Here is a 22,405-nt window from a genome sequence, read left to right on the forward strand (position 1 = left end):
ATCTGTGTTTTGAAAACAAACCAACAAAAAACTACAACTTTCAAAATACCAACTTCCAAGTTTATTGTTTTTGGTTTTTCCCCTTATACTGTTTTTTGACTGACTGGACATTGTATAGGGAATCCATTATTCAACTATATTCCATATCACAAATGACAATATCATATTATTGTAATGTTGACTTCACAGTCAGGCATCTTTGTTGGTGAAAGCTGCTTCTATTGCACACTGAGAGGATCAAACTGCTTGGACTCTTAGGGTACATCCACACGACAAAAAAAGCATATTTTTTCTCTCTGGCCTTCTTCCAAAAAACTTCCGTCCACACCTCACTATGAACACAGCTCAACACGAGGCTTCAGGACATGTAGTACACATGCCAGGCCTTTAGGGGGCTCACCAAACACAACAAAAACACAGAAGAAGACAGACCACATAGAAATTTAGAATTAGACTCCTGCACATAAACACATAAACCCCTATATATAACTCTAGTTTTATAGGTCTATGGCCCCGCTCCGCCTGCTTCTAGCTTCTGCAGCTCGACCGGAGCTTGTGGTCCATGATTGTTGTGGTTATTAGGTGATGTTGCGGACCGCCGTGGGGGGAGGAGGGGGGCGATTATGTCATCTTTTTTCCACAGATGATCGTCTTTGCCGACTTAGCCGGGGTTTTAGAATTTACCCACTCTGGGACCCGTGTTCAAAACAAGCCGTCTTCGGGCTCCTAAAACACCACCTCAGGTGGATGATAGGCCAAAAACAGCTTGTTTAGGTTAACCGGTTAACCCTTAGAGGCCGTCCACGCCAGGAAACCGGTTAACGGTTGGTGTAAAAGTAAAAGAAGTGAATTGATAAATCCTTATAAAATTTTGATAAATATCTGAGGTAATAAATATAAGGCCAAAAAATCATTTGTTTCAGTGCCGACAAAATACATTTTGAACATTCAATTTTTGGATTGACACCCAAAACACAAACTTCTGCCTAAAACCATGCTTTCCTTCCTTTTTTTCTCCCAGTGTCATGAAGTTTTTGCCCGAGGCTGACTTTGCCCTCTCCTACTTGTTCTTTTCCCATGTTGTTCTTTGTCAGCGTGTCAGAATAATGAGGGTGGGAGAAATGCATCGTTTGGGCCGCAGTAGGGACAGCACACTCTGCGCCCACATGAATATTCAGCCCTGCATATGGCACCCTGCATAAAGATCTGCATCCACTTAAAGGCACTAATTAGGACACTCTGTTTGCAAAAAAAAAAAAAAAGAAGGAAGGCTGCAGTTGCTGTCAGAGCCTTTTGAGCTGTTTTTTCTTCACTGCAGAGGAACAGCGAGGGGGAACGAAAGGGAGAAGGTGGATCTCTGCAAGTGGATTATTTAAGCGAGGACTTGACCTGCAAGGAAACACTAAGGAGCTTTTTATTTAGGAGGGAGAGAAAATGTCATGTCACATTACGTCCTGGATCACTGAGCTTAAATAACTTTGCTCCTCTTACAGGGTGAAACTGGTGGCTGCTTTACTTTTAATGTGCATCGCCGCTTCAGGCTCCCAAGAGTTGGCAAACTTAAAGATATGGAGGCTTTTTATCCTCCTTAGCTGTGATCAGGGTAAAAATAAACATAATCCAGAGTGAGATAATCACACCTGAAATGCCTGTTCGCTGAATTGAATGATTCTTGGTGATTATTGTGTATTTAGTGTTGACAATTCACTGGTTTGTAACAGTCTGTGCTCGGATCTCACACCTTCCCCTTTTATTAAAGATTGTTATATTTTTACACAGAAATATTAACTAGCTTAAATAAATCTTTTACAAACGAGACTGATTTTTTGGTATTAGCTATTTCCAGTTTATCTGGTGGTGCCCCTTTTTATTATTGATATATAACAAATTTATGCAAATTAATACTTTTTCATTAATAAATCATTTTTGATAATTTATCAACTTTTAAGTAATTACTCAATTACTTTAAGAGTTGTTAATGAGTAAATGACTGTTTACTTCCATTAATAATTAAAATTTTACATAAATTACTTCCAGTGATTTATTACTTTCAGTAATCTATTACTTACAGTAATTTAACGCTAATAACCAACCATAAATCCCAACACCTGTAAACAGGACCTTAAAGTAAGCTTTTAATTTTTGTTTGCCTTCTATTGACCCTCTATGTAAACATGTAGCTTGTAATTCATTTTAGGTCTATAAATAAAGTTAACTTACCTCAATGGTCATGTTTGCTTTTGTCTGCATGTTTGTAGGTCATCTCAGTGTTTTTTCTGCCCCCCCCCACCAATGGAGGCAGCTGCAAATAATACCAGTAATTCAAACATTGTATTTGTACGATAAGAAAACTGGCCTTCTTGAAAAAATTCTGAATAATACTTGAGCTTTGTATCAGCTCCTAATCTGCTTTCTAAAATGTTAACTTGTAACTGTCGTCTATTGCTAAACACTGCAAAACAGTCATGTTGAAATTAACAAATCTAAAAAAGCGTTGGTATGAATTGAAACAATTTCATTTATTAAAACAAACCAACAATCGGCATTGAAAAAAGGAATCAAACAGAGACAATATAAATGTAAATCCAAATAAATAAAAGAGGAAGGCTAATGAAAGCTTCTGCTCTCTTAATGAGCCTAAAATAGCACCAGACATTTAAAAAACCAAGAGGATGTGTTGGCAGGTGTGTTATCCCCCCCCCTTTTTTTTAAAGAGAAGTGATTTGCAAGCCATGTTTGTTTGCACATTGTTGATGGCAGCGGCACCTCTCTCAAATTATCGTTGCTTCCAAATAAAAAACGTGGGAGACGAGAAGTCTCAAGTTAGGGCTCGTGATTCATTCCTGATGTGTGTTACCAGGCAGATCAGGTGCAGCAGTGTGTGTTGGCAGCCTGATTAAGTGCAGCAGTGTCTGTTGCCATGGAGACGGTGCACATGACACTGGCTCAGCACTTGTCACTGAGTTGCAGAGGGTGGCTCACATACAGTCACCAAATGTGATGTACACCTCCCAAACAACTGATTATAGTTTGAGAACCGTGACATTTGGTTGAAAAATGTCTTCACCGTCAGCGTCAGAAGAAGTTGAAGGACTTATAGTGAGCTTCTCATGTTTTAAAAACGTTCCATCTCCCCGTGAGGAGATGAGACAAATATCTCAAATTTCGGGTTTTAGCGAGAAAATGTTTCACCAAAGTACATTGGCGTGGAGAGGAGGAAATTGCACACTTGCTGCCAATTATAGCCTCGTTTCCACAGTGCCCCTTGGTGCCAGTATGGGTCGGGTGAGAACCGGTTGATGTGCATTTCCACTGAATCAGAACTGTTACCAACCGGTACCATTGGTAACCATTTCTCACTACCCCTCGCTACCCCTCCGCTTGGGATACCAGGCGCAACCTGCCGGATATGAGGGGGAGGAGCTTAAACACTGCCGTCTGCTCATTGGTCCATGACAACCACTATTCTCCCGGCAAGCCCGCCATTTCGAATCAGTTCTTCGGCAGCAGTCAGATAAGTACTTAAAATGTCTATGGATCCATTGTCCACTCAGGAGGTGCAGACGCTCCTCTCCATAATCGGAGAGGAAAACATTCAGAAAGAGCTGGACGGGGCGGTGAGGAACGAGAAAACTTTCCGCGTGGTGTCGGAGTGGATGGTGTCCCACGGCTTCAGCAAGAGCTCCGCACAATGCCGTGCAAAACTAAAGAAACTGTGGAGTGACTACCGTAAGGTAAAAGATCACAACAGCCGCAGTGGGTTCCAGAGGAGGCACTGGCAGTGGTTGGACGCTATGGACCTCATTTATGGCCACAGACCGGCCAGTCAGGGCAGAGAAGCTGGTGTGGACAGCGCCACGGCCCTGCTGGAGTCTCTGGTGGAGGGAGATGGTAAGTTTTTAAACTCTGAACTGTGTTTACAACCACCACTGTTGCCATGTAATTATCCACAACTGAAATCCATCTGTGCTTTTTGTATCCACGCAAGGCGCGAGCCAGTTAGCTTTAGCATGCGGCTAAGCTAGTGAGCTTTAGCCACAGTTATGTATGCTGTCTGAACATGTGGTTTGTTTACATTTCTGCAGGAGGAAGTGAGTCGATGAGTGAGGATTTCACCTCCCCTGGGCCCAGTAGTGTGGACGGGCGGTGCAGCACACCGTCACTAGCAACACCATCACCATTGCCATTATCAACATCACCACCAGCATCACCATCTCGTCCAGGGGTTGGGAATCTCCTGGTCTCATCCCAGCAGCGCCCGGGTAAGGAGTAGCTTTTACATGTTGTTGATATTGCAGTATTGGTATTCTGTCAAGTGAAAGTACGTACATGCACCATTGTACTGAATACTGAGTATTAACATATTATCAGCTGTTTTAGTTTTTTATATTCATGCTTAACATCACTCAACAACAGATTTTGATCAAACAATTACAAAAGTGAAGAGCAGTCAGTTGATAGGCTACACCCTGGGAGTGTCATCCCATACATCCTTGTGAAGTTTCAATCTGCATATTCACCGTAATTTCCTTGTTTACTTTTAACTGTTTGTTGTTTTATTTTATTTCTTTGTGCTTTTAAACTTCTGTAAAGTGTCCTTGAGTGCTGTGAAAGGCACCGCTAATTTAAATGTATTATTATTATTATCATATTATTACCGTCCAATGCTTTGCTTAACAGTTCTTTCCCCGTTTGTTGTTTAGGCTGGAGGAGGCAGGAGCAGCAACACCACCTGACGGAGGTCCTGAGAGGGATGCAGGCCTCGAATGAGCGGGAGGCACACCTGAGCCGGGAGCTTCAACCGCAGCAATTGGAGCAGCGAGAGCGTGCACGCCAGGAGGAGCTTCGCGTCCGCCAGGAGGAGCTTCGCGTCTGCCAGGAGGAGAGGCAGGAGGAATGGCGCCAGCAAGCACAGCAGAGCCAGCTCTTTAACGAGACTTTCCTACAGGGGGTTGCTTTGCTGGCACAGGCCCTGAGAACCCAGCGTGACACAGGTTCAAATGAATAGCTGGTGGTGGTGGTGTTGGTGGTGGTGTTGTTGTTTTTCAATGGTGGTGGGGATGTTGATGTGCAATGGTGGTGATGTTGATGTTCAAAGGTGGTGGTGGTGTTCCAATTAATACTTTTTGTACACCCCATATGTGTGCATTTACTTGTTCTTGGTCAACACTTGTGATGCGCTGGAGGTCGCCACTCTGACCGCGGTGTGAATTGAGCCGTATTTTGTTGGGAAAATGTTTGGAACGATAACTTACAATTAGTTACAATTCATATTATTTATTTCTTGTCAGAGGCTTTCAGAAAAACTTGGATGGGGTTGTTGGCAGTGTGCTTTCTGAATTGTTTGGCTTGTAGATGAACAACAAGGATGCAAAGATCACTGTTGTAGATTTATTGCAGCCTGAAACAAGTAAAACAAGATTTTGAAATTAAAAAACAAAACAATAGTAATTCAGGTAACAGCAACAGGTTTTTGAAACAACACAACACCAAACAGGTTCTTGAAATACATACGGCTCTATTTACAAACACTTACTGCATTTAGGAATTGCAGGAGTCCCTCTCTCACATCCCTGCCTTCCTCATCTGCACCCTGTCCCAGTGCCACCGCAGGTTCAGCTTCATCACTTGCCTGCACAGTGTGGCTCCATTCATTGCTGTACTCCTCTCCATGAGTCTCACAGTCACTCCGCTTCAAGAGGCAGCGTCACCTGCCTTTCAGCCTTCCAAAGGCGTTCTCCACCACCCCCGAGCTCTGGAAATCTTCCGGTTGTACACCTGCTGCCCTGCTGTCAGCCGCCCAGTGTCCAGGAAGGGTTTCATTAGCCAGCTCTGCAATGGGTAGGCTGAGTCACCCAGGATGTAGAAGCCTGCATCCACCCCGCCGATGTTGCTGGTGCATGCATGGAAAAGGCAGTCATGGTCAACCAATTCCCAGAGGGTGGGCAGTCTGAGGACACGCGCATCGTGCAAACTGCCAGGCATTGCAGTGAACACACTCCAGAACAAACCCCTTCCATCCACAGCTCCCTGAAGGATGATGGAGTGCCAGCCTTTCCGGTTGTAGTAATCGCAGTGAAAGTCCTGTGATGCCAAAATGGGAATATGTGACCCATCTATTGTACCAACACACTGCGGAAGCCCCCACCTGCTCTGAAAGTAGGCTACCATTTCCTGAAGCTTCTCCTTTTCGGGAAATTTTGTGTGCTCAGGAACCAAGACCTGACAAGCAGCGTCACAAAAGTCCTGCACACAGCGACACACAGTGGTCTGCTGACACCAAATAGATGGTCAATGCTGCGATAGTCAGCATTAGTTGCAAGTTTCCATACAGAAATGGCAACTCTTTTGGTTAGAGGGACTTGATCAGATAACAGGAGCTGCGCAGATTTGGGTTAGTGAAAGAGATGAGAAAGGGGGAGATGAGAGAAAGACAGAGAATTCTGGTGAGGTTCGGTTCTGAACCCTGGTTTTCCACACAGAGTTCCCAGTGGGCCTGGAGCTCACTTGGACCTCTGGTTCTGAGGTAGAAAACCCGAGTCCCGGACTTGGTTGGTGCGCATGAACGCGCGTACACAAACATATGGGTCGCGATGGCTTTATCAGCGGCACATTGAAACACATTGCATGTTAGCTTCACGCTAATCTAACAATTTCTGCCCAGACAAAAGCTCTCACCGTCCGTGGTGCTGCGCAGTTCTGTGAGGCTGCGGTAACTGGTTTTTACCGGGTCTGAATTCAGCATCCTAAATTCAAAGGCCTGGCTTCAGCTGCAGGAGTGGACAGCGAGGCAGCTGAAGCCAGGCCTCAGCTGGAGGGAAAAGAGAGAAAGTAGTCCAAACTGTGTCCTGCTCGTCCAGCGGGCTGACGTTGGTTCGGTCCCTTGGACCTACTTGGTGCTCTCTTTACCGTCCGGAGGCAGCAGAGACGTGTGTCCCTCTCGGTGGCTGGGATGAGAAGCAGGGGACAGTTGGTAGGAAAGGAGTTTCACCAAGTTGACTTTTGGACCCCTGTGGTGTCCGGGTCGGGTTCGACCATTTTCATTGGCTGCCAAGCTGGGGGTTGGCGACTTCCTGGGGTCTTTGGCCTCTTCCCTGCTGTTTTATGGCCTGTTCATTGTTCCTGGTGTTTCTCCTCTGTCACAGAAAATGCTTGGAGGAGTTCAATGGAATCTTAAGCCCAACACTACTTTTATAACACGAAAAAGGTACAGCTTCTGATGTTTTCTCAAGTAAAAAAAAAAAAAGGTTTCTATTTAAAATTACTAATATATGGTGCATGTTTGACCCATTTTGAACTTATTTTTTGGTGGTGCGGTCACACACACGTAACCATGCTCAGCCACACTGCTGGTGGCTGGCTGGCTCAGACAACCCCCTCGACTCTGCATTGTGTATTTTGTTGTTGAATGAGGACGGGAGGCGGGAACATTCTTAATGTTGCCGTTTAATATATGGGTATGAAAATGAGCATTCGCTGGTCAGGATCATGGCTCACTATGGGTGTCTACACACAGCACACTCTCCAGAAATACGCATTAATTACCGGAGGCTAACTGGCTAGCTATATGTTTAAACTTGTGAGACACACATCATGAGAACCAACAATCCGGTAGTTTACAATACACACACAATTACATAATGAACAAGAATAAATAATATTATACAGTTTTATACACTGTGCTGTTATCGACAACCCACCTCGTGCACGCCTCCGGTGAACTGACAATACTGGCCATTTGGCAGCAGCATATACTTACAACTCCGGAGGGAGGCGCTATAGAGCCATTGAAATATTCCATAAAACCAAATCATAAGTGGAATTGCACAGCACATAGACCTTGTCTCACACACACACACACACACACACACACACACACACACACACACACACACACACACACACACACACACACACACACACACACACACACACACACACACACACACACACACACAAAATCCCAATTAACCAATGTTTCACTTGTGTCCACCCCTTCCTTGTGTATTTAAACGCTTCTCCCTCTGTTGTTCTTGTCGGATTGTCTCGTCAACATGTCTTGTCTCCTCGTCACTTGTCTCGCCTCTGGTTGCCCTTGTGTCCCCTGGTTTGCAAGGAACTGACTGAGTCTGCGTTTGGGTCCACCCTGCAAAACCATGACACACACACACACACACACACACACACACACACACACACACACACACACACACACACACACACACACATACACACACGCACGCACGTTCATTGTTTCTACTATGCTCCTATGCCTTTTCATTGTAAATATAGCAGCTTGACAATAACACCAATCATCATCGGACTTCTATCGTAATATCATAGTTTTGAAAACTGGTCCTGACCTGGTTGGACTTTCAATGACATGCAATTAATTCTATGTGAAGATTATTTGTAAATCTTTTGTCGCAGATAGTTTTTTGTTTTGTTTTTTTGAGGACCACAATGGGGGAAAAAATTTTTTTACATGTCGTCATAATGATTGATATATATTTGTATGTTCTGATTTTGTATACTTGTGTAGGGAAAATCCAAATAAATTTAAATTCAAAAGCACATTGCAGATGATTTCTGTTGAATTCATCACTTTCTGCAGCTTTAGTGTGGATAAATGTCACCATGGGCTGCTTTCATCCATTCATTGTCACTCTGAATCACCTTTTCAAAAGTTAAAATGAAGAATGAGGCAGCTGGAAGAGTGTCACTCTGAGAAAGTACAGATGTTTCTGTTTCACTGCAGATCTCTCTCTCATGGTTAATGTCGTAAGCATGTAAAAGTCATTTAGGCAGCCTCATATTGAGCCACGCTACATAAATTTCCGTCAGCATCAACACAGAGACGCATTCCCAGGTGGCTTCATGTAAATCATGTTGTATTTTCAATCCTTTTCCCCTCTTCGCCGAGCTCAAAAAGGACCAGCTGCTCTCCTCATCTCCTCACAGATGAGACTTTATAAGGCACTGTTATCCTTAAAAACTCAGTGTTTGGACCTAAAAGACTCTGAGAAAATGTGTTTATCAGTAAGACTGCTTCTCTGACACTGTTTCATTATGGTTGGTGACGAACTGTGTGTTTAACTGCACATGGCAGCGGGAGAGAAGATGATAATCCCGGCTCTCATTTGGCTTTTGTCTGATTGTTTGTCTTTTATTCCTCTGCCAGATCTCACGATCACTTTATCCCTCCCCCCGTTTGTCTTTTGGATACCATTCTCTCAGGAGGGGCAGGGCTGTCGGTAAAGCCGCTCTGAGTCAGCGTTGTTGACAGAATCAGGATGTCCCCTCCCAGAGGGATGCAGGGGTGTCAGGCTGAGATGGAGACTAAAGAGGCCTGCAGCTTGTGCATTAACAGCCATGCACAACCACACACACACACACGCACACACACACACACACACTTGGATTTTTGTCCCATATACTCATCACTATTCATCACTAGTCATCTCCATGTCCTCGTGTGTCAACAGGAGGTGGGAAAATACAAAAAAAGAGAAATGAGGTGAGGAGAAAGAGCAAAAGAAAAAAGTTTATCCTTTAAGTGTTAAATTCACAGGGATTCAAGTGGTATCCTGTGCCTGCGATTAATATGTTTGTAATTGAAGTGGCATGTTAAGGCGGGACATTAAAGGCTCCTCTTAATAGCAGAAAATCTTCCTTTATGCTCCTCGGCTGCTACAAATCCAGATTCCTTGAAACAAGGATGCCGAAGGTGTGCGAATCTGAAAGAGGAGGAAATCGCACTTTAACCGCTTTAAGAGCTGGAATAACATCTATGCAATCCTCCTTTTCAAGCTGTGTGGAAAAGTGAAAGCTTTCTGATGATCTCATCTTATTCAAAGACCCATAGCCAATTAAAGGCATTGTAATCTGCAGGAATACAAGTGGGAGGCGATGGAATGGCGTTGGATCCAGCTCTGAAGGAAGAAGCACAGAAATGTTGCAAGCAGTCATCGAGCTGCAAAACACAAATGTTGCTCTGCGGAGTATTAAGGGGGAATGTTAGAGTCAGAAGACCACAACAAGGAAGGGAAAAACACAATGGACTGAAAATGAGGACTTCATTTCACAGAAATTGATGTAAACATAACAAATCGGCAGGAATTGTCCAACTCAGAGTCAAAATGGCCAAAATAATACAATAGAACATCAAATAGCAATGAAAGAGCACTTTTACCAGAAAGAAGTGAATCTTTTTGAGCAGGGTTGTCAAACACAGTTTAGTTTCACCTTGAGTGGACCGGACCGGTAAAATAATGCCATGATAGCCTTTAAATTTAAACTTTTGAAATTTCTTTTCCTTGTGGTGCAGAGGATAAAAATGTCTATTTTCACATAAACAATTACTACTAAAACCGATGACAATCTCAATATAAAGCCAATTTTAATGAAACATTCGGACGCAAAACACAGTGACATGTCCAAAAAACTTCTCCTATTGCTGCTGCAATATGCATGTAAGTATAACAAAGTCCCCCTGACAGCGTTGATTTTGAGGCTAGTTTGACAGCAACATGGTAGATAGCGTTCATGGCAGCATCACCAATGTCTCAGTGTTGTGTTGTGTCCACTACTCTTAAGATATTTGTTTCAAAAATATATATATTTTCATTGAAATTTTCACCATTTGCTGGTGGTTTGGCCAAATTGGAGCCTCTTGCTGGTTGTATACAAGACCAATGTTTGACACCTCTGGTCTAAATCCATCCATCCATCCATTTTCTCCCGCTTATCCGTTTCCGGGTCGCGGGGGTGTCAGTCTGAGCTCTGTCACCCAGATCACATTGCACCGTTTAAGAACCTTTCCTGTGGGTGGTGAGCCCACGGGAAGTTATTGTTGCCTCTTGCCTCAAAATTTGGATCCAATTTAGGCGCTTCTTTGGGCAACAAACCTTTTCTGTCCGACCTTTCCTCCATCCCTGGTAGACAGTACATTCTCTTTGTGGGCTAGGCTGGGCATAAAAACTTTTGTAGATCTATATATAGACTCAACATTTGCCTCTTTTCATCAGCTGGTTGAAAATTTTTTTTTTGATCTCAAAGCCACTTTATTAGATACCTCCAGGTTCGTAATTTGTTCGTTCTTTGGGTCAGAATTTTCCTTCCCTCCCTTCCTCTTCAAATTTGGATAATTTCCTGGTGCTTCATTCTTCAATGAAGGGTGCAATATCTGTCATTTATTCTAATATTCATAAACTCTGCTCAAACTCTTCTTTAAATACTCTTACAACTGTTTGGGAGACTGATTTGGAACAAAATATTTCAGATGGCGTTTGGAAGGGAATTCTGTAGAGGGTTCACAACTCATCTATTTGTGCTAAACACAGTTTTACTCAGTGTAGGATTTTACATTGACCCCACGACACCAAAGTGAGGCTGTCCAAAATGTTTAATACAGTTTCCTCTCTCTGTGATCGGTGCAAACAAGCTCCGGCTGATTATATACATACTTTATGGCTCTGCCCTTCTCTGAATACATATTGGTCTGAAATTTTTGTGGTGTTATCCAAGGTCACAGGGAAGACTATAGTTCCAAATGCTTTAACTGCTCTTATTGGTGTGTTGCCGCCTGCACTCTGTCTTTTCTGTAACCAAAAGGACCTGATAGCGTTCTCATCCCTGCTGGTAAGGAGGCTGATTCTGCTGAGATGGAAATCTCCAGCCCCACCTACACATGTATACTGGATTAAAGAGGTGCTTTATTTCCTTAAACTGGAAAAGACCAGGTTAACCCTGTCTGGATCTGATAGGTCTTTTGCAAAAACCTGGAACCCTTTGTTTTCATATGTCAAAAGCATGGAATGTCATCTTGATCTTGACTGAGAACCTATCTTGAAAAATCTTGTGTTTTATGTTCACTTTATTATTGTTAATCTTGTTCCTTTTTTCTTTTTAATGTGGGATGTGTGCCAGGGGAGGGGTACGGTGGGGGTGAGGGGTTCAATTGTTTGTTTGTCTTGTTTTTGTCGGGTTTAAAAAAAGAAAAAGATTTTTTCCAAAAAATGTATGTGATGAAACTTGTGTGATGACCCAATAAAAAAAAGAAAGCATACATTAGCGGTAATGGAGGACGAGGTTATCAACTGTGTTTTGATCTACTGAATCTTTCCCACATCAGATTGTCACAGCAGCGGTCAGTCAATCCACTAATCCTCAAGCATCATCAAGAAAGGGTTTCTGGATATTCTCTAATATTAAAGAATTACAATAATGGCTTAAACGTTATGTTTCTCATCAATATGAATGTATTTTCCAGCTCCGCAGAATAAGTTGGCTCAAACAAGCTTCCCACACATCCTTGAAGTCGGCCTCTTATTAATTGTCAACGTTCCAGAAAACTTTCCTTCAGTAGAAAAACACTTGTAGTTTTCGGAGGCAATTGTTCACAAAAAATATTGATCCAATTACTCAAATTCATTTAAATGGACAGAGGAGGGCCAGAACGAGGACTGAAATCCAACCTCTGCAAACCCTAAGGAAATATGGCTCATATGTTTATCTCTGCTGAAATCGCTGGGAGAGCTAAGTCAAACTGAACCGGGAAGAAAAAGACCTGCACTGCGCTCTCCTTTCCTTCCCCTCCTGCCCTCAGTGCCTTTTAGCAGTTCAGCTACAAAATACAACTTCCAAGAACCACATGGCGGTAAATGAAAACAGCCTTCCTTCTTGGTCTGGATACAGGATTCTGTGTTTAGGTTGAAACACAGAACTGATGATGCCTTTTTGCAAGTGTGTTTTCTTTGCAAAACACAGGAAGAAATAACCACCTCATTATGAGTTTGTTAGTGATAATGCATCCCATACACATAACCTAATGAGACTCTGTCCTCGGATAACCCAGAACTTTTCCTGGCCTCCGGTGCCCCTTTTTGTACCTTCGATCCTGAAGGGATCTGAATTATATGTTCTGTGCATTCATGCTTGGCAAATTGAAAATGACAGAAATTTAAAAATTTCAGATATCATTTTGTATGTGTCATTTTGTAATTTTGGGGTGTTGCTACAGGCCCCCTCAACAACAGTTCCGGCCACACCCAGTGGACAAACCACACACACACACACACACACACACACACTTCCACTCTTCACGAAAGGTGCTTCTGAAGTTGCTTGTTCTCTGTCATCATTTGCTCAAACACTCAAAGTCATGTTCCTCTTTTGTTGTTGCCTCTTTGTTAATTCATGTTCCTGCTTCATGTTACTGTCTAGATAGAGCTGCTCAGGCTGGTTAATCTAGAAAATCACGTTACTGTCTAGATAGAGCTGCTCAGGCTGGTTAATCTAAGAAATCATCTTACTGTCTAGATAGAGCTGCTCAGGCTGGTTAATCTAAGAAATCATCTTACTGTCTAGACTCTAGACAGAGCTGCTCAGGCTGGTTTAATCTAATAACAGTTGTAAAGTATTTGGATCAGTGTGATAACTGCAAATAATATATGAAGCACAACAAAGGTATTGTATGTTATATTATTTATTCAAATAATGGACACATAGGATGGTAGTCTTGGGTCCCGTCCACACAAGTCAAACGATCTTTTTTCTCAAAGGCGTTCTTTAAAAAAAGTCCGTCCACACATCACTATGAACACAGCTCAACAAGAGGCTTAAGGGCATGTAGTACATATGCCAGACCTTTAGGGGCACTGTGACTCCCCATATACACCAAAAACGCAGAAGAACACATGGAGCACATAGAAATATAGAAGTTGACACCTGCTCATAGACCTATATAACTTGGGTTATATAGGTCTATGCTCCTGCTTCTCCTGGTACTCGAGAAATCCCAAATATCACCTTATTAAACCGACTAGTATCAGTCAAATCTACTCACTCTGGGACCCGTGTTAGAAAATAAATTAATAAAAATGTTTTGGGGCTCCTAAAACACTGCGCCGTGTGGATGATTGGACAAAAAAAGTGCATTTACATAAAATGGCATTTTCATGTGGACAGGCCATTTGCTTCTTGCCTCTTAAAGAGACAGGCACACAGAATTACAAAGTTAATAGAGTGACTGTAATTATTTGATATGTGGTCATCAGAAACACAAGAGGAAAAAAAGAAAAGATGACTAAAACAAAGTGTCCTGTCTATTTGTGTTTATGGTGAACTGCAGACAAACATGTTGGGGGAGGAGGGGGGCTCGGGGATAAAACAAAAATAAAAAAACACTTTCTCGTTAAATCATGCAATAACTGAAACATTATCTCATATGTACCTAAGATCACGCCGTTGATACCAGCATGTTCAGTCCCAATGATTTCAAGCCGCATCTGAAAAGCATTAGCAATAAATAATCCAACGAAATGACACAAAACCAGCGTAGCAAATGATAATCAAGCAAAACAAAAGCGCTATTACATACTTTCTATTTCAAACCAGCCTGATTATCGATCCTATACTGGAGGTTTGGCTTTTCGGTTTAACTGCCCCACCACGGGAGGAAATATCTTTCATGCGTCATCCCTTCGTTGCTCCTTGAGATGAGGGAAGCTAATGAAGCGTTGTCGTACTGGGATTCGGGAGACGGAGCCGATAACCTGTGGGAGTCCAAAAAAATTATTCAGGTTAGTGCAAACCCATATAGGACATGTAATAAAGATCAAGAATTATGATAGTCAGTTCAGACAGTTGCAGGCTATAAGTGATATTTCAGAATATGGGGCGAGCTTCCCAAGGGAGGCGCTACAGAGATAAGGAAGCTTTTATGATCATGAATAGTCCATCCATCCATTTATCCATCCATATTCTAAACGGGCTGCCGGCCGCTGGGGTGGCGGAGTCTGGGCCCGATGGCCTCGGGACCCGGGTAACAGTTCCCACCACACCCAGTGGACAAACCACTCACACACACACACACACACACACACACACACACACACACACACACACACACACACACACACACACACACACACACACACACACACACACACATTTCCACTCGTCATCAGTCAGATATGTTACTGATGTCACTTGTTTTCTGCAATCATTCTTTCAACTATCAAAATCATGTTTTTCTTTTGTTGTTGCTTCTTTGTTAATTCATGTTCCTTTTTGAAAATCATCTTACTGTCTTGATAGAGCTGCTCAGGCTGGTTTAATCTAATAACGTTGGAAAGTATTTGGATCAGTGTGATAACTGTAGATAATATATGTAGCACTAACAAGGGTATTGTATGTTGTCCCCCCCCCCCATCCCCCAACACCCCCCCCCCCCCCCCCCTCCCCTCTCCCCCTCAAGCTTCTCTCTTCTCTCTTTCTTTGAGCGTTCCCCCCCGGTCGTGTACAGCAGCCATACCAACTCAGGAAGAGACTTCAGGTCTCTCTATCGGGCCAAACATCTTTTTCTGTGTTGTTGTTAACTGTCATGATTGTGATAATAGCATGAAAACATAATTACACACTGGAGAGTCTGTAGTAAACAAGCTTGAGCTGTTTTTAGATGGAAATGATGAAAAGATGTTTGTGTTAACCCCCCACAATCCGACTCTCAGACTTGTTTATATGTCCGTGTTAACAATGAATCAAGTCAAAGTGTGTTTTTCTTTCACTGAGTGGTATTTTTGATTGGGATCCCTTAGGAATGGCTGGAATGAAAGGTTATGCCATCTTCTGTGTTCTTTTCAGGATGAAATAAATATGATTAAATATTAACCCTTTATTAGGAAAGTGACCGTATTTGGTGACTTCTGAACAACTGATTTAGACAAATCTGTAAACAATATTTGAGAGAAATAGGCTTTAAAAAAAATTTTCTTGCCTTCTTTTTTTATGTATTTATTTTTGTTGGTTAAACTTAACTATTATGGTCAGGTTTCGCTTAAGTCTTTGTCTTCTGTTTGTTTATTTATTTACTTCACGGTCCACATAAAGGTTGTTGTTACCCTTCAACAGAAAAAAAGGCTCTGCAAGAAGGGAATGAAAATAATGAGGGAGTGATAGGAGTACTCCATACTATTGTCTGTTTTTTTTTTGACTCATTTTAAGTTAAAATATGTTTTATGATTATAAGGTTCACACTCACCTGTATAAAGAATGAGTTGATATGTATATCTGGAAAACATGTACACAAGATGTAAATTTGTTGATGGGATGATGTTTTGTGGAATCAACAATAATAATATAATAATAACAATAAAACTAAATAAAAACAACAGAGAGAGAAAAATAGGCCTTATAGTTTATATTGTTGCTCAGAGTTTGTGTTCTATGCATAAAGAATGAAAATAAAAGGTTTGGTTTACTCTGATGATCCAGAAATGGATTTCACAGGACATGCTCTGGCAATTATAATCATTTGTTTAAAAAAAAGTATGAGATGTCATTTTCTCTCACAGAATAAGAGGAAGAGGATGAATCACATTATACACATTATGAACATTATAGAAGCTGTGTGTGTAACAATCACTTGTATAGCAGCTGAGAGGCAAGTGGCCACACTCTATATTATATTGATTTCAGCTTAGAAGAGCTGCTGTGTGCAGATGGAGGAGAGAGACGGCTGACAACAACGACAATGATGATGATGATGATGGTGGTGGTGGTGGTGGTGATCAGGGTTTAGTTTGATTGACGCGGGGGATTAGGGAGTGCCGCACAGGAAAATGACACGTGGAGGATGTTTAACGAAATGTGTTTGACGTGTTTCAATCCCACAAATGCTGCAATTTGTTGTAATAAAACACAGAAGAAAAGAGTGGAGGGGGGGGACCACCCACCGCCCACCCACCGCCCACCACATTCACAACCAATTGATCTGTAATTGATTTGACTGCAAACTTCTTCTAATCACGCTTGTATCCAAGGGAAACAAATCCGGCAGGCTGAGCACAAATCATGATTCAAATGTACAGAAACCTTTTTGAAGCTTTTCTTCTTCTGCTGCGTTTATGTTTGCAATTAAGTCTGTTGCTTGCCATCCAAATGACTTTTGCTCAATTTTCTGTACATTTCTTAAACAAAATCCGTATATTTCTCTTGTAAGTCTTCGTCGAGCACAGTCATTAACAGGCGGCCACAACATTCAATCACAAGTCGTATTCTCAGCTAAAATCAGATGTAATTTTGCTGCACAGGTTTTTCGAGCCTCCCTGGTTCCTGCTGAAAATGTACTGCAGATTTGCTTTCTCATCCTGGCTGCTTCTCTCGGCTCTGCGATGGGAATGTCATTTTTGGCAGAAACAACAAATTATTTCTGTTTGAAAGACAAATGCCCCGGATGTAATGGATTTTGTCAGCGAGGATGAAAACTCGACTTTGAAATTAAGGCGACCCAGAGTGGCAAAGTCATTTTTCCCTCCTCCTCCTCCCGCCAACACCCCTTCTATAATCAACGCTGAACTTTGTCTATGAATTTAATTTCTGTATCGTGATATCTTTAAATATGCGCCGTTTCATTCCACTGTTGGTTTTTTCTCTAACTTTTATTTGGCCTTGAGATTTGCTTCCACTGTGTTGCTCTTATTATTTTTTTTTCTCATTAGCTCTTTAGATCTGTTTGTGTTTTAAATCTCAATGGTCTGTAAAATCCAATAAAAAGAAACGCATCACAAGAGAAAGTTGGTCGATTCTGAGAAGTTGTGCTGCCAAAATTCAGCAGAATTACAAAACTGTGGATTTCCAAACTCTTTATTTTAACCCAGGAGTTCCCTTTTCTCTAAGTTTGCCGACCTTTTTACACAACAATGTTGTGTCAAGTGAGAATGCATTGTTTTTTTTTTGTTTGTTGGAGAAAAGGCAAGGAGCTCTTTGAGGTGGTTCAGACGTCTGAATCGCCTCCCATTAACGGGCTCATGTTATCCAGCTTTTCAACACTTTCACATGGGATCGTTGGTCCAAAAGCATTCCAGGAATGGTGACGCATACTACTGTTGGAAAACCATTAGAAAGTGAATGGAGCATAATATGACCCCTTTAAAGTACAAAGATTAACCCAAAGAAATCTTTCATTTAGACTTTAAAGGGAAACTTCCAGATATATTCAATTTATTGCACATAAACTGATTTATTGCAAGATTCTTGTTGTATTATTTAGAAATTCATAAAGGTCATGTGAATAAATAAAAAACATCTAAAAATGTGAAAAGATTCCATGAGATGGGATGTTTTTAAATAAAAGCCATAATGACTGCAAATGAAATTCAACATGTTATTCAACTCTTTTTAGTTCATGTGTAAAGAGTGTGAAAAAATAACTGACAAAACTATAAACTGTTCAACGCTTTTGAGCAGTTGTTTTTTGTTTTATTTCTTTTTATAACCTTTTACTCTTTTTTTTCCCTCACATATGTCAAAAAGCAATGCCCAATCTTGGCATTAAAGACAACCTCAGCGTTTAATAGAAACAGATTTTTCAACATCAATCGTCCACTGGACACAATTCTCCCGGCAAACGTCATCAGCCTCGAAAACCTTAATGTGGAAAACAGCTGACGCAAATCTGCATAGTCACTGTCTTTATGCGCGGCGTGCTTCAGGTGCGAGCGGAGCCAGGTAAATCACCACAGTTTGTGCTGTAATCCTGAGTGAATCACCACATTCATGTGCTGATTAGTTCTCTTGTCCCCCCCCCCCCCCCCCCCATGTCTCCATGTGTCTGCGTCTCAGTGGGCTTCCCGCTTCACAACTGCAGCGTTGCTTCATGAGTGGATCGTAAAAGAAGTGACAAGTGTTTTCATTGCTATCCGGGAATCTTCATTCCCTACATTTTACAAGCTGCGGCATTCGATTTGGCTCCGTGCCAAAACCGTTGAAGGTGAAATTTGCCTCTCTGTGAAGTGGAAAGTTTCTGAGTGAACTCCCAACGTCTCACAAGGCTGCTGATGATGTGGAAACACTCAAAATGAAGGTTTTGTGTGTTCTTTCATCAGTTTTTCCAAATACATCAGGAACTGAATTTTTTTTATTTATTTTTATTCATTCATTTCAGGCACGTGACATTTCAAACATTTTGTGCAATCACATACATAATCAATATCCCTACACACCCGAACCTTAACCCACACACACACAAATACCAAAACATGTATACACCATTTCATGATATTATAGCTCATGAAAATATAGTTATGCAAAATATATAATCAATGTTTAAGTATATAGCATATATATCCAGTGTATACACACACACACACAAACACACAAATATCCCCAAAAATACCCAACATTTGATGATATTATAGCTCATGAAAATATAGTTATACAAAATATATAATCAATGTTTAAGTATATAGCATATATATATCCAGTATATACCCACACATACATACATACATACATACATACAAACATGCATGCATACCTCATATATCTGATTCCATGCCTGAAGAGGAGTAGGAAGAAGTAAACTTATCAAATCCTACCCATTCTCCAATATTTAATAGTTCCGTTTTATAATTGTCTTTCTGTATTGATAGTTAGTATTATACAGTATATGTAAAAATAACTGTAAGAATGATATTTAAGAAGTAACAATGTTATCTTGATTCAGTATTTAGTGATCAATATTGGTGATAACTTATATTACTCATTTCAGATGCCGGACTGACACTGCAGAGATAAGCAAACTGTACTGCTTCACCGCCTCCGATGGCCCCACCCCCCCCTCCCACGCAGACGCAGCTGGGGGTAGGCTAGCTGCGCGCCCTTGAAAGTGGCAGCGCGCTTGACCCCCCCCCCCCCCCCCCCCCCCCCCCCCTCCCTCCGGTGGCGAGCTACAACCCCACCCCTCCCACCCCCACCCCCACCCACATGTGCTTGTACCGAAGATATGTTGTAACCTGTGTTGAGGCTTTAAATGTGCTGAGGTGTACAAACTCTACTTCCTTAGAGCAACAGTCTGAAATCTGCCTTTTTTTCTCATGTTGTCTCTCTTTCCCAAGCTTCATATCCAATTTCATTGTACGTGTACTTGTACTTGTACAATGACAATAAATGATTCTGATTCTGATTCAGTACACTGAGGAAAATGTGAATGTCAAAACCAAGCTATGGTTCTGAGGGGAAAATAGTTGAGAAAAAAAATGACATCAGACTAATCCTCTCTCTGCAGATTTGATGGGGGTTAAAAAAAAACAAAACAAAGGCCATGAACTTGAAGCGTCACAGCCAAAGATCCAGAAGGAAAATACAGATAGGTGGACACAAACAACAAAACATAAACACATAATGTTACTTACACGCAGTTTGACTCAAACAAATGGAGTGTAAGAAAAGGAGAGCATCTCAGTGACGTAAACAAAGTCTCCCAGCAGTATAAATCTACACCATCTTAATGGGAAAATGGTTCAGGGTGACCTGAATCAATAACTTAAAACTTCAACAACTAGAAAGAGTTTAGGCCTGATCAGTGTTATCACCCCTGTTTGCACAACAATGGTTCATGTGAAAACACGTTTGTTTGAAGCATTTTCATTTCATTTCGTGTTTTTCAAAAAGTTGTTTTGCCCCTGGTGTTGGAGAATTTTCTCAAAACTCTACCTTGGGAGGCATTTTCAAAAAGTTGTGTTCTCGGAGCACCATTGTCATGTAAGCGGACACCCGAAACGCAATGAAAGCAATGAAAGTTGTCTAAACAAGGCCTAAAGTTTTGAGCTGGTTCCACAAAAACAAAAAACACCATGGACGATAAATGTCTTGCCCTTTATTTTACTTTTTGAAAATCGAGCAATCTCCCACAAACATGACACAACTACTTATTGAGAGAACCCATGCATGCATCCAATTTTAAATATGTTTTTATTGTAGCACGTTGGGATTTGTTTGCCAAATGTAAAGTGCATTACAAATAAAATTCATTATTATTATTATTATTATTATTATTATTATTATTATTATTATTATTATTATTAATGCACATGGAGGCAAAACATGCAAACTCTACACAGATGCCCAGACTGAAACTGAAATCTTCTTGATATCAATCATTACATCAGCCAGCCCACAACCGTACACGTGGCATCCAAACAAATTAATTTCTTAGCTCTGTATCAATAAGGAAGATAGGTGATTTAAAAATTTAAAAAAACAAAGCTTCGTCTTCAAATTTGAGTTTTGGTGTGAAATCATTGGATAAATTATTCTAATTTATGGGCATTTCTTTTAGCAAAGCTGCATTTAGTTTTTTTTATTGTATTGACATTTTTCTTCTATGTTTTATTTGTTTTATGTGTCAGTTTTGTCTGAAACCTTAATGTACTGCTGCCTGTCTTGGCCAGGACACTCTTGAAGAAGAGATTTTTAATTCCAGTGAGATTTTTCGGGTAAAATAAAGGATAAATAAAAAAGAAATCTGAATCACAATTAAATATCAATGTTCAGTGTGTTGGGATCTGACAAGACCACAGAAAGTTGGTTCATTTGTAATGAAAAACAATCTTCATTTGTCCCTGAGCATCTCACCACAGGGGGTCCTATTGCCACTGCAGCTGCAGTGGCAGTGGCGTCACCAGGAAACGACACCTCACAGAACCTCTTTGTGCTTTTTCCTCAACAAGCAGGAAAAGCACCACAGACCTGAGTGACCAGATCCTCTGGTCTGGACAAGGGACCAACCAGGAGGCTGCAAAGAAAGACTCTCTGAATCATCAACTTCGTCTTCTTCTCCTCCTGCTGAACACAGCCAACCACAGTTAGCAGGAGATGCTAACTGCTACAGGAGCAGCAGCTTCTCTCAGCCTGGACAAGAACCAAACTCCTTCTTCAGAGACCTCAAGGAAGTGGTAACAACCAACTGGGCAAATACCTGAGATTAGTTAAACCTGATGCTCTGCATAGAACTGGTTAACTTTGATGAAGATGTGTTGATTCTATTACAGTGACTGAGTTCTATTGATCATGATATTAGATTCTATTACAGTGATTGAGTTCTATTAATCATGATATTAGATTCTATTACAGTGACTGAGTTCTATTGATCATGATATTAGGAGTAATTATCAACCTGCAAACCAACGTTAGCTCTGCCACACACACACACAGGGTCTGCATGATAATCTTTGCTTTACTAACTTAACTCACAATCCTCCACATTTCACATCAAAGACAACATCACACAGTAACTGAACACCGTCTGACGACTCCAGATGTTTTACAAAGAAAATCACATTCACAGAAACTCATTCTAGAAATGTTCCTTTAACAGAGACACTCAGGAAGCAACGCTAAAGACGAGCTTCATGTTCTATTGTTCTCCAGCACCTGGTGGAGACCGAGGACAGACTTCCTGCTCTCTGATAACCTCCATTCTGGATGTAGTTTATTGTGATCCGCCATCTTGTTTTGTAGTTCATCACACGTCACACACACACACGCACACACACGCACACACACACACACACACACACACACACACCAAGCTGTATATAAGTAGTTAGAATCTGTGTTTTTA

Source organism: Lipophrys pholis, assembly GCF_963383615.2.
Source record: "Lipophrys pholis genome assembly, chromosome: 2".
Taxonomy (NCBI): domain Eukaryota; kingdom Metazoa; phylum Chordata; class Actinopteri; order Blenniiformes; family Blenniidae; genus Lipophrys; species Lipophrys pholis.